Source organism: Martes martes (assembly GCF_963455335.1).
Source record: "Martes martes genome assembly, chromosome: 11".
NCBI lineage: Eukaryota > Metazoa > Chordata > Mammalia > Carnivora > Mustelidae > Martes > Martes martes.
In genome coordinates this window covers 50,848,182-50,862,453 of record NC_137899.1, presented here as the reverse complement: position 1 = coordinate 50,862,453, position 14,272 = coordinate 50,848,182, and positions in this window count along the sequence as shown.

The following is a 14,272-nucleotide window of genomic DNA, read 5'->3' as shown; positions in this document are numbered from 1 at the left end:
TCTCAGATTCCTCACCTATAGATTGAGTTATTATGTTAAGCACTTTTTGCACAGTGCCTGGCACAAAGTAAGTGCTCAATGCATGTCAGCTAGTATTTGTAACAGTTTTTTAATACCTGCTGTGTTCCAGGCAGTAAACTAAGCCTATAAAGGCTTGGTTGTTTCCTAGTACCTTTTCCCAAAAAAGGTTCCTTTTATATAAAGAAATGTTCAGATACTTATGTGGAGCCTAAGTGTTCATGTTGAGTAAATTATGTGATAGCAAATGTTAAATAGAACATTGCAGCTGATCAAAATAGTGGTCATGTAGTTTTCTGCTCCCCCTTCTGAGCTCTCTTTACCTCTCCAAACCCTACCACACCAAGAAGCCTTCATTGATTCTTTAGCTTTTGTATTCCACATTAACCTTTTATAGACACTCAGAAGTATTCCAAAAATTACTCTGGAAAATGACCTTCCAACTCATACAATACAGTGCTCCCCAGCTTTCCTTTTTAAAAGCCAGAGACTTATTAAAGAGGTATTAGCAGGAAGATCTATTTTTCTTCTTCTCATTCCTGGATGCTGCCAACACTGCTACCACTTCATTGCTCTCCCAACCATGGCAACTCTTCTTTGACTTCTTCATAATACCCTCTCCTATCTCCGTGTGGGTTGAATCTTTAATTTATCTCAGAGAAATGCCACCAATATATTGGTCAGGGTCCAGTGGAAGGATAGAGCTCATTCAAATAGCATAATTAAAAAGAGTTTAATAAAGAGACTATTTTTAAAAGTGTGGACAAGTTTAAAGGAAGCCAATAAAGAATAGTGGAGCAGCTCAGATCTAGCAAGAACGCATAATTGCCACTTCCCTTAAGTCTGAACAGCAATTTAGGAAACAGTTACAAAAGTCAAGCAAGAGCTGTAGCTGTAGAAGCATTGTCAGATAAGTGTTATGGGCTTTAATAGAGAAAACCAAGGAACTACTACAAATTAGAAAAAAAAATGAATACAATGGGTTTCTTTATAGGATTTATAAAAGACCATTTAGTCCCATCCTAACAACAATGAGCCAGAAACACAACAAATTCAGTTCACCAAAAAAAAAAAAAAAAAAAAAAAAAGCTGTCAGAGAACTAAAGACACATAGACACCTAAAAGAACTAAAATCCAGGAGGAAATAAGACATTCTTAGGAAGAAGAGTTCACAGCTGCTTTTATCTCGTGTGGATTGGTTGTAGAAAGAACACTGCATCAAATGAGAGACAAAGAGTAACTAGCTGGTCATTTAACCATCTTTTAATGTCCACATGTGAACTATGACAGTTCCAGGAGGCCCCAGCCACAGAGTGAGTCTACAACTACTTGCCAGCTTTAACCCATGAACCTTCACTTAGTACAAGGGTTACATGTTTCAAAGTCTGTGGTCAGAGAAGAGTGCTCTTTCCCCAACTATCTCAAGGTTAACAGATCTCCCTCCCCCAGCCCCAAAAAAGTGATTAACAGCTGAGGTAGGGATGGGAAAGATGAGAAAGACTCCTACAGAACAATATGGGTCTTTAACTAATCCAAGGCATTGGCTGCTGAAGACTAAGGGAGCAGCAGAAGAGAAAAATCCCTCTATGGTACACTGTAACAGCCCTCCAAACCTGAACTGGAACAGTAGGATAAGGAGATACCTCACAAGGACATGAATGAAAACCAAGAACATGACTAGAGAACAAAGACTACTCCCCAGCAAACAAAATGGTAACAGCTAGGTTGTAAAGCATAGACACCTTCCAGAGGTCAGAAAGCTGGTGACTGGGCATAAGGTACAAAAGTTCTCTACACAGACCTCCTTTCTGTCGAAAAAAAGTCTTGATCATTCCCTCAAAAATATTTGAAGCCCATGTTGATTGAATCTAATTAAACCTCTAACAAATTCTGACCCCTCTCAACTATAGTTTAGACCGAGTTAAGCACCCATTGTAGCAACCTGATAGAATAAGGCATGTACCATTTTCTGGGAGTAAATATTACTTAACTCATTCTCAATAGTTCTTTTATACATACTATCTGACACATAATAAAAAAATTATGAAGGTTGTGGATGATTAAAACTTGGGGCTTATGGTCAAAAGAAAAAATGGCAAATAGAACCATACCCAGAAATGATCCTGATGTTAGAATTATCAGACAGGTCCTGAAAACTCAATGTAACAAATGTGTTAAAGAATTCCATGAAAAACAAGTAGGAACATATGGGGAATTTTGGAAATCAAGATTGTTGGAAAAATTTTTAAATGAAATGAGAAATACACTCAGAAAATTTTTTAAATGTGGGGCGCCTGGGTGGCTCAGTGGGTTAAAGCCTCTGCCTTCGGCTCAGGTCATGATCTCAGGGTCCTGGGATCGAGCCCCGCATCAGGCTCTCAGCTCAGCAGGGAGCCTGCTTCCCCCCCTCTCTCTGCCTGCCTCTCTGCCTACTTGTGATCTCTCTTTCTCTGTGTCAAATAAATAAAAAATAAAAAATAAAAAAAAAAAAAAGAAAATTTTTTAAATGTGATTTAAGCAAACTGGATAAAACAGAAGGAAAAAATCAGTTGAAAGTAGGTCAATAGAAATTGCTCAAACCAAAACACAAAGATAAAAAGAGTCCCCCCCTCCCCCCCAAAAAAGTACCAGGGCCTCTGATATCTGTGGGATAAGATCGAGTAGTGTGTGTGCAGAAGACAAAGAAAATCGGAGAGAAGACATATATAAAGAGAATAATGGTTAGGAATCTTCCAAACTTAGAACTATCAACCCACAGATCCAAAAATGGTCATTCCCACCATCCCCTACTGAGCAGAGGAACATAAGCCTGCCCAGATTCAACGTGAGGGGAACACAGACTCCACCTATTATGGGAGGGTTGCAAGGTCACGTTATAGAGGAGCACATATATGGGAAAAACTGCAGTGTATCTTTGGAAAATAAAATCTGCCACAAGTAATGTCCTTTTTCCATATTATGCCTCCAAACTGCCGCTTTGTTGACAAATTTTCCCCTCTTTTTAGAGAGAGAGAGTGAGAGAGTGCAAGAGCAGATGATGGGAGAGGGGCAGAGAGAGAATCAAGCAGGCTCCATGTCCAGGATGGATTCCAACACAGGACTCAACCTCAAGACCCTAACATCATGACCGGAGCCAAAACCAAGAGTCAGATGCTTAACCAGCTGAGCCACCCTACAAATTGCCTTTGTTTATGTGAGGAAAAAGAACAGGACATTAGAGTGTAGTTCTCAGAGAGTTTCAATGGAGACGAAACTAAGAGACTACATTTTATTCAGTGGAAGAGGAAGATTTATGTTTATATAATAAATTTATCTTTGGCCATAAAATCAATAGAATGGATAACTGAAATTTCTTTTAGTTTTTATTTTTTAAGATTTTATTTATTTATTTGTCAAAGAGAGAGAAAGAGAGAACAAGAGAATGAGCATAAGCATGGAAAACACCAGGCTTCCTGCTAAGCAAGGAACCAGATGCAGGACTCGATCCCAGAACCCTGGGATCATGACCTGAGCTGAAGGCAGAAGCTTAACCGACTGAGCCGCCCAGGTGTCCCTGAAATTTATTTCCTTTAAAAATTGGGTCTCCTAAAGAGGAACCCTCCTACACTGTTGGTGGGAATGCAAGCTGGTACAACCACTCTGGAAAACAGCATGGAGGTTCCTCAAAAAGTTGAAAATAGAGCTACCTTACAACCCAGCAATTGCACTACTGGGTATTTACCCTAAAGATACAAACGTAGTGATCCGAAGGGGCACGTGCACCCAAATGTTTATAGCAGCAATGTCCACAATAGCCAAACTATGGAAAGGACCTAGATGTCCATCAACAGATGAATGAATAAAGAAGATGTGGTATATATATACAATGGAATACTATGCAGTCATCAAAAGAAATGAAATCTTGCCATTTGCAATGACGTGGATGGAACTAGAGGGTATTATGCTTAGTGAAATAAGTCAATCAGAGACAGACAATTATCATATGATCTCCCTGATATGAGGAAGTTGAGAGGCAATGTGGGGGGTTGGGGGGTAGGAAAGGAATAAATGAAACAAGATGGGATCAGGAGGGAGACAAACCATAAGAGACTCTTAATCTCACAAAACAAACTGAGGGTTGCTGGGGTAGGGGGGTAGGGAGAGAGTGTTGGGTTATGGACACTGGGTAAGGTATGTGCTATGGTGAGTGCTGTGAAGTGTGTAAACCTGGTGATTCACAGACCTGTACCCCTAGGGCTAATAATACATTATATGTTAATAAAAAAAAATAAAAATTAAATTGGGTGTCCTAAGCAAACCATTTTTAACAATTTTTAAATGGGAATAAGTGGGACGCCTGGGTGACTCAGTCAGCTGGGCATCTGCCTTCAAACTCAGGTCATGATCCCAGGGTCCTGGGATCAACTCCAATATCGGGGCTCCTTGCTCAGCAGGGAGCCTGCTTCTCCCTCTGTCTGCTCTGCCTGCCACTTCCCCGGCTTGTGCTGTCTCTCTCTCTCTCTGACAAATAAATTTTTAAAAATCTTTTAAAAAATAAAATAAATGGGAGTAAGAAAGATAAACTAAATTTAATCAGTTTTACATGTAATTTATTGGTTCTTAAATAAGTCTTTAATATGAAATGAGTTGTTAACAATTGAGGAGATTGGTACCTTCTTTTTTCTTCTCCTACTCCTTTGTTTTATTTTTATTATTTTGTTTATTTATTTATTTATTTATTTACTTATTTATTTTGGCCCAGGGAAACAGCATTCTTATGTTCTTATGCATTGGTCCAGATCCTCTGAGAGGCAGACACCAAGACTGGACTCTTCCAGTGCAAGAGATTTATTGGAAGACACATCTGTGAGCTTTCGTAGGAGCTACAGGAAGTTGTGAGCACTTAGAGAACATAATGGAGGTCTGACCTCTGTGAAGTAGAGAAGGAAAGAAGGAGAGAGAAGGAGGGAGAGAGGGAGGCAGAGGGGGAAGAAGAAAAAAGAAGAAGGAGGGGGAAAGGGAGATGTAAACTTCAGGGCAGTTTTAAGATTTGGCAAGGCCAGAAAAGAGTTTTTGAGCCAAGGTCAGGTGTCCAAAAAATCTAGCATATTCCCCTGGAATGCAGCTGCCTCCGTATCCCTACCACACTTATTGGCTGGAATCATCAGCACAAATGCAAGGATGGATATCAGAATGTAAAATTGAGACTAGCTTCAGTTATGCTCTTCACAACAGATCTGAGAGGTGCATTTTCTTGAAAAATAATTCTAACTATATTTTCCCCTTATGTCCTAAAAATATTTTTGTGGTCACATTTCAAACCATCTTTCAATTTTTCAGTCCTCATCATTTTATCAGGGAAGGAAATTCTCTAAGTTCTTCTGGGTAATCCATTTCAGGTTTTAACAAACATTTAAAAACTCTTCAGGAGGGTGCCTGGCTGGCTCTATCAGTAGATCATGTGACTCTTGATCTTGGGGTCATGAGTTGGAACCCTGCCCTGGGCATAGAGTTTACCTAAAAAAAAAAAAAAAGAAAAAAAAGCTGTTAAATTTTTAATAAAAACTCTTCATGCTTTAGATTGAGCTTGACATTGTCTTAAAATTTTTATTGTTTTTTTGCCATTCAAATTTAAGGTCAACATTTTTTGTAATAATTCAGTACAAGGACTTCATTGTGTTCAATATTTTTTTTTTTTTAAAGATTTATTTATTTGACACAGAGAGAGAGAGAGCGCACAAGCAAGGGGAATTGCAGGCAGAGGGAAAGGGAAGAAGCAGGCTTCCCGTGGAGCCGAAAGTCTGATGTGAAGCTTGATCCCAGAACTCTGGGATCATGACCTAAGCCGAAGGCAGCCGCTTAACTGACTGAGCTACCCAGGTGCCCCATGTTTAATAAATCTTGTGTGTGTGTGTGTGTGTGTGTGTGTGTGTGTGTGTGTATGTGTGTGTTCAATAAATCTTAAGCAAAATAATTCCTAAGCTTTTGTACAGCATTATTAACTGCTCTACCAAAAGACTTCCTGGACTTCACAGAAATATAAAAATGAAATTAGATAAACATGAAATTGTTCATATGCATTTTATAGTCACATAAAATATCTGTGATATAGCACATTTTAAATCACTTCAACTGCAGTACACCTTGCTATGCTAAACCCTAGTATGTTTCCTGAAATCATTATTAAATAAATCAAATGCCAATTGTTAAAATATCTGTCAATGATTTTAACTAAAATTGATCCAGCTAAATGATTTCTAATGCCCGATAGATTTTTTTTCTATTACACATTTTTTTTTTGGTCCATTATTCCTCTGATATTCTACTATCTCCAGGACAAATAAAGGAAAGAACTGTAGAATCTTTCCTTTGAAATTATTTGTAATCTTTTGGATTCAGTGAAGCATAAGAAATGAGTTTCTTGGCCAAGAAAAAGACAAAGAAACTGATCAGTAGCTGCTTCTCTCCTTCCGACTCTATCTCTTCTGCTGTTTTCTCTGTGTTATCCTTTTTGATGTTATGCCAGACTTCAGCGATTGAAAGCGACATATTCTTCCATCCTGCAATAATATTGTCTCCCTTTTGCTATGCAGGATGTTTCACTATTGATGCCAAAGGATTTTAAATAATAGTTCATTTACAGGAAATTTTGTTCTTCCAACCACAAATTAAACTTGAAGGTTTTTTTGTTTTTGTTTTGTTTTTGCTTTTACCAACTTCTTTTTTTTCCTCCCCTATAATGTCAACGGGACTAAAAGCATGCATCTATAGGACCATTCTGTTACATGCTATGGCACTAAAATCTCAATTTTGAATTTCTGCGACTATTTTTAGTGGTAGATTCAGCTATGATAGCACTGCATGCAATTCCAGGGACTAATGGGCAAATCCAGCTTGATGGCCAGACAAATCCAACCAGACCACTGATCAGCTGCCTCAAATGATGGGAGACAATCAGCTTTCAGGAGAAGATAATCTGCTTACTCCTTGCCTCTGTTTTCTCCACATCCTCCCTTCCAAATTTTTTTTCATGTGCTACATTAATGAAGTACCAATGAGAGTACAATTTGAAATGAATTGATATTTTTAAGGTTCCAATCACATCTGAAAGACCTTTCTGGAAATCTACCCTACTGATTCTAAGGCCTGACCTGTTTCCATTCTGAGTATTGTAAATCCACTTATATTGTATTTATTTAGCCCAATAGCTACTTCAGTAAAAATATAATTTTTATATCGAAAGCTAATAATACTGCCTTAGTGAATACATATGTATCAGAGAACAACAGGTAAAATTAAATAGGAAAAGGTGCAATTAAAGGGGTCAACTGAATTTATTTAAATAACCTGACATTATGTTTGAGAAAATGGAAGGAAACCCGACATTTATAAGGGGGACCAGATGTTAAATTTTTTTAAAAACTATCTTTCTGCTTCTTATCTATAAACAGCTTATGAGTTCTAAAAGTAAGATTGATATAGCATAATGTAGCTCCTGGCACAGTGGAAATCATTCAAGCTGGAAACCACTCAGATGTCCATCAATACTGGAAATGCATAATGAAATCACGCTACAGTCACATGATGGAAACCTATGTCCAAACGGAAAGTGAACAAAGTACAGCTACCTCAACAATATAGATGCGTCTTACAAACACTGAGTTAGAAGAAACCAGAAATATAAGAATGTATATTGTAAAATTCCATTTATATAAAGCTCAAAAAGACCAATTCTAATGCAATATTTAGAGATGAGTACTAGAGGATCAAACCAGAAATAAAAGCAAGGGATTGATAAACATGTCAGGAGAATCAAGCATTTGAGGAGCTATGTGTGGGAACAGTGATTGGAGAAAGGCACAGGGGGACTCCTGGGGTGTCAATCATGGTCCTAGAGGATCCCTTTGTGATTACATTGTGAAAGAGTAGAGGAGGGGAGAAAAATTTATAGCCTGAAGTAATCTCAGATTTTATACTATTTAAACAATGTTCTTGTTATTCCATAAAAAAATAGTAAAACCATCTGTGTATTTTTCAAAACTGGTTACTTGCACAGATTTTTCGTTTGAATGGTAACTGTTTTTTAGGGAATGGAGCTGATAAATTGACCTTTGTCATTTCACATCAGAGGGTTTTGGATATTAGCCATTATTGCCATAAAGTGCCAATTGTGTCTTCATGATATTTTTGGCAAAGTCTACCACGTACAATTTAGGGCAGCAAGACCTAGTTTTAGGAATTAAAAGTGTGCCAGAGTTAGGTCATATCCTGTTTACATAGGCTTAAATATACTGGTGCACATTGTTTAAAGCTTTCCTGAAATAGGGAGCATGGTAAATTTTCTGAGATCATACAGTGGCCAGAAAACATTTTCATTCTTCTTTGTCATTTTATTAATATCTCGTGGTACATTGAAATCCAGGTTGGATACTGTTTCTCCTTCTAAGTTTGAAGGGCTTTCTCTAATAAATTTTATCTTGCAGTGCTTTTGAAAATTCCACAGTCTTTCTGATTCTGACACTTTGAAGATTTTTGTTTTTTAATATATACTTATTTGAGAGAGAGTGCAAGCATGGGGAGGAGCAGAGGGAGAGAATCTCCAGCAGACTCCATGCTGAGCATGAAGCCTGAGCAGGGGCTCGATCCCACAATCCTGAGATCATGACCTGTGCCAAAATCAACCAAGAGTTGTACACTCACGTGCCCCTCCTGATACTTTGCTTACGACAATTTGTATTTTTTTTCTCTTTGGAAGCTTGTAAAATCTTCCCTTTGACCTCAGTTTTCTGAAAACTTGGAGGATCTCTTTAAGAAAAAGAATACCAAAGTACAAAAATAAATGAACTTAAGTACCAAAAACAATTGTTTAAAATGGAAAAAGAAAACAATGAATTCTAAATTTTTAAAATAAACAATAAGTTCTACAAACCTCACAAAATGCCAAAAAAATCATATTGTTTTTATTAATTAGCCATTTGACACAACCCTATAATACATGTTCACTATATTTTTCTTCTTACTCTCAGATTTATTCTTTATATGAAAACCACTTTACAGTGTTTTCTACAAAAAAGATAGAAGCGTAATTCAATCTTTCCTCTAGCACAGTTGATTGAAGTTTAGTTTTTATTATCAGTAATTTAAATGAACATTTTCTGCTTTACAACTTACAGTCACAATTCATTATTGGTAATCCTATATACATTTGGGGAAAACCCCTCATCATTATCTATTTCTACAGAACACATCACCCCCATATTTAGTAGCTCAAATCAATAACCGTTATATTATATCTCATAATATTAGAGGTCAAGTATTTGAACAGGGCTTGGCTGGCCAATTCTTCTGCTCCACATGGTATTGCCAGAGCCACTGGTGATATTCAGGTAGCAGCCAGGTGGTCTGGAGGATCCATCCTCACAGGCTGGGGCTCACCTGGGACGTCCTTTCTCCATGTCATTTCAGGGCCTCTCCATGTGATCTCTGTGAATTTACCACATGTGGCTCAGTGCTCTAAGAGCAAGGTGGACACTGACAATCCTCTTAAAAAGTGGAACTTAGAACAGGCACAGTATCTCCACTGGACTTATCAGGCAGAGCTGCCATAGGCTAGGCCAAATTCAAGGGGAGAGGAAAAGAGACCAGAACTCTTGATAGGAGTGTGGTAAAGATTTTGTGGCTGTCTTTAATTACACCACAGTGATCCTACTTCAGTTATCTCTCAGCTACCTAACAAACCACCCCTAAAACACAGAAGCTTAAAAAAATAATTTGTTATCAGCACTTATGGTTTTGTGTGTTTTGTGTACTCGGCTTGTCATCGCTCATTTGAGAGTTCTCATTCTGTTGCTGGCAGTTGGAGGCTAACATTAGAGTGATCTGGAGGCTCAGATTGGCCAGACATACAAGATGGCTTCCTTATCGCACGTCAGGAGCTGGGATGGCTGAACAGGTGGGGGATGAAGGCTCTTCACATGACTAGCATGCGCTTTCTCACACGGTAATCTCAGGGAAAGCAGACTTCTCCCATAATCTATTGCTGTTCCTGGAGTGTATGTTTCAAGAGATCCAGACAGAAGCTGCAAGACTTCTTAGAACGTAGCTTCAGAAGTCACCTCTATCAGCTCTACACTACTTTATTGGTCAAAACCTTGATATGGCCAACCCAGATTTCAGGGGAGGAGACTTAGCCCTTATAGAAGGGCATAACCCCCAGGAAGCACTGGGGTCTATTTTTGATGCTAGCTGCTACCCTATAATAAATTTCTTTCATTTCAAGGCATTTAGTAATCTTAAATACTCTTGAATTGACAACACTCAACAAGTTTGCATTGATGTCCATGTGTAGTGAAATATTAGGAGTTTTATGTAATTCTGATATGAGAAAACTTCCATTTTGACAAAGTGTGGTTGAGACAAAATCTTCCATTTACAATTTTACGTATCTGATGATTGAAAAAATTTTCTACAGACTTCTGGCCCTATACCTCACAACCCTTTTTTTTTTTTTTTAATATTCTTTTTGTGCTGGGTTCCATAGGATAAAGCCATGACACACTATGACTTCTAGCAGTGCACCTTCATGTTTCATGGGGTGAGGTGACCCAGTGTCAGTATGAATTTTCCTGGAAGCCAATCCTACACGGGACTGGCTAAACTATATATGAAATATGTGTGGGATAACTAATGACATATGGCAGAGACTGCAGGCTACACAACTATTCACAGTGAACCTAAATGAAATACATCCCCAACTCAACTTCCTCTAATTCAATCCAAATATGTTGACAGGCTCTACAAAACCGTTCAACAAAAGGGAGCAGATTAACAGAGGGGGATGTTGGCATAGAGAAAGTCAGGCGATGAGGGTTAAAATATCTCATGTTCGCAAATTTTATGAAAACACTGAACTAGGGCGCCTGGGTGGCTCAGTGGGTTGAGCTTCTGCCTTCAGCTCAGGTCATGATCTCGGGGTCCTTGGATCAAGGCCCGCATTGGGCTTTCTGCTCAGCAGGAAGCCTGCTTCCTCTTCTCTCTCTCTCTCTGCCTGCCTCTCTGCCTACTTGTGATCTCTCTCTGTCAAATAAATAAATAAAATCTTAAAAAAAAAAAAAAAGACACTGAACTATTTGAATACATTGCGAGAATCCCTCCCAAAGCCGGTGAAAAGTCTTATTCATGTTTTTCTCCACCCCACACCCACCCTTCGTTCCTAGACTCTCCATCAATTCAGGATAGCTTTCCCGGGGCTTACTGTGCTAGCCTCTATAACCAGCCTCCTCACCTCGGATTTTAGCCTGCAGGCCTCTCTGTCCTGCAACAAGAGTAATCATTCTAAAACATAGAAAAGATATGACCTGATTATCAGACTAGCTTAAAATTTTCACTGGCTCTTTGCCATTTGTCCAATGCCTTAACATGGTTTATAAGGCTCTTTTCTTTTTTAAAAGATTTTATTTATTTATTTATTTGAAATAGATTGAGAGAGAGAGAGCACACAAGCAGGGCAGAGGGGCAGAGGGAGAGGGAGAAGCAGGCTTCCTGCTGAGCGGGGAGCCCAATGAGGGGCTCCATCCCAGGACCCTGGGATCATGACCTGAGCAGAAGGCAGATGCTTAACTGACTGAGCCAGCAAGGCACCCCTACAAGGCTCTTTTCAAAGCTTGGACCATACCCATCTCTCATCCTAATACTTCTCACACTGCCTTCAAGCACTCCTTAATCCAATCACTCTGTATTATTTTAATTCCAATATTCTTTCTCTCTAGGTCTTCTTAACGCCTAGGTCTGTGTTGGGTTCCCTAATAGTTAAGTATGGTAGACTAAACTACAACAGAAGTTTGACCACTGACTTTCCTAATCCTAACAATATAGACCTTTATTCCTCACACAGGCAAAATTCAAAGTCCGAACAGCTGTCTTCCATGCAGTGACCCAAGAGCCTGGAGAACACACACCTGCCATTAAAGCCTCCAGTCCAAAGGGATCCATGCACCTTCTATTCACTGTGCCTTGACTAGAATGAATGGAATAATTGGAACAATTGGTGAACACCACTAACTTGGTCACATCATTCATCAAAGCAACCCCCAGCACAGCTTCTACCAGCCCCGCTGCCATCTTCATCCTAACATTCATAGGTCTTTTCACTTAACTCCCTTTGTTTTATCGATATATGATAAATTTCATGAGAGAAGGAAGTATATTAGTATAGCTTAACATTTTGTTCTCCCCTAGTGTCAGCAAATTCTAGACACTGAATTCATGTTTATTGAATGACTAAACGAATGTACAAAATATTGACACTATTACGTGTTTATTACAAGATTTCTAGCCCCTATTTTCCATAATCCCCTGAATAAAATATAAATTATAACACTTATTTTTATCTATTCCTTCACTTGTTTTTGTATTATACTCCAATGACATCACTATAATTTTTAATGTTATTTACTCTATTTTAAGGACCATGAAGTAGAGGTTTTAGGGATCATAAGGAATTCGTTACTGGTCACACAGCAGAGCAGCTTGGTTCTAATTCCAGGTCCCAGTCTACATCTAGGGACAAAAGGGCTCATTATTTTGTGCAGGTCTGAGTCACTCAAACCCTGCATTCTAAAGAAAAGCCAGTCTTGAGGACTGCCCTAGACCAGTTCCTCCAAGATGGCCTGAGCCCTTTGAATAGCTTACTTACATGTGTTTGCATGCCTGAGGTCATGGGCTATGTTGTTTCTATAGTAAATGTCTGTTTTGTTCTGGCAGGGGATGTGGGCAGGGGAGAGCCTGGAGCCTGAGTGGCCGTCAGTCATACTGGACTGCTCATCTACAAGACTGACCCCCAATAAAAGCCCTGGACGTGGAGGATTAGGTGAGTTTCCATGGTTGGCAACCTGTGGCATGTGTTGTCACACCAGTATTGTTGGGAGAATTAAGTGTGTCCTCCCTGTGAGACCTCCCGGAGAAGGAACTCCTGAAAACTTACCCCTGATTACCCCTAGGCCTCTCCCCATGCACCTTTTTCCTTGGCTGATTGGTCTGTATCCTTTCACTGTAATAAACTACAACCATGCATATAACAGCCTTTCTGAATCCTTCTAGTGACTCCTGGAACCCAAGGGTGGGCTTGGGGACCCCCGCCACAGTACCTAATACACTATGCTAACTATCCTACCAGGTCCTGAAGTATGTTCATTGTAAACTTAGGTTTTCAGTTGGAAAATAAATGCTTTTTATAAGTAACATTTGTATCATAAAACATTCTAAAGCTAATTTTTAGAGATACATAGTTTTAAATTTGGAGTTTACTTACAAAATAACACCAATAAGAGAGTTTTCAATCATTCTTGTGTTTCTTGGCAAGCATAAAGTAAACTTCCAGTTTTAACCAATTAGCTAAAGCAAAATGAAGTAAATTAGTTTATGCTGCTAAAAGGAAGTCTAACTATTGCCTCATTTTTAAAGAAAATCATAGGAAATATGACTACTATATTTATTTAGAGAAGTGGTTTTGACATGTGGCATGATACAAATACCACTGATTTGGGAGTCTATAAATCTTGTTTAAGTCACAGATTAGACCTTGGTTAAGTATGACCCTCATTTCACTCATCTAGAACTTACAATTATACTCTACTTGTAATACCTCATTAAATCACAGTGAAGAGAAAAAGAGATAAAACATACAGAAAAAAATCTAAAAACATGAAAATAGTATGAGAATATGAAACCTTGTTATATATTCTCAACTTAGTGGCAAAAAAGCAGTATTTTCAGTGCAGCTCATTTGTGCTCTTAAGTGGACTCTTTCATAGTAGTTGCTTGAATCCTTTACCTTGAAACTCATATTTAAAAGCTTGGGAATTTTAGTCATAAAAATAACATATACTTTTGGGCATCTGGGTGGCTTAGTTGTTAAGTGTCTGCCTTTGGCTCAGGTCATGATCCCAGGGTCCTGGGATTGAGTCCCGCATCGGGCTCTGGGCAGAGCAGGGAGTCATCTTCTCCCTCTGCCCCTTTCCCCTGCTCATGATCTCTCTCTCCCTCTCTCTCTCAAAAATAAATAAATAAAGACTTAAAAAAAAAAAAAGTCTGGAATCTAGTACAGCAAACTCCTGGGATCCTTGGTAGATTATACATTGCATAATTTTATGTAACAGACATGGGTTGGCCTATACTATGCGTTATGGGTTGGGCACCTCCCCAGTATCCATTTACTCCAACTACCTTCTCCCTTGATAAACATATACACTAATTTCCCAAGCAGTACATGTAATAT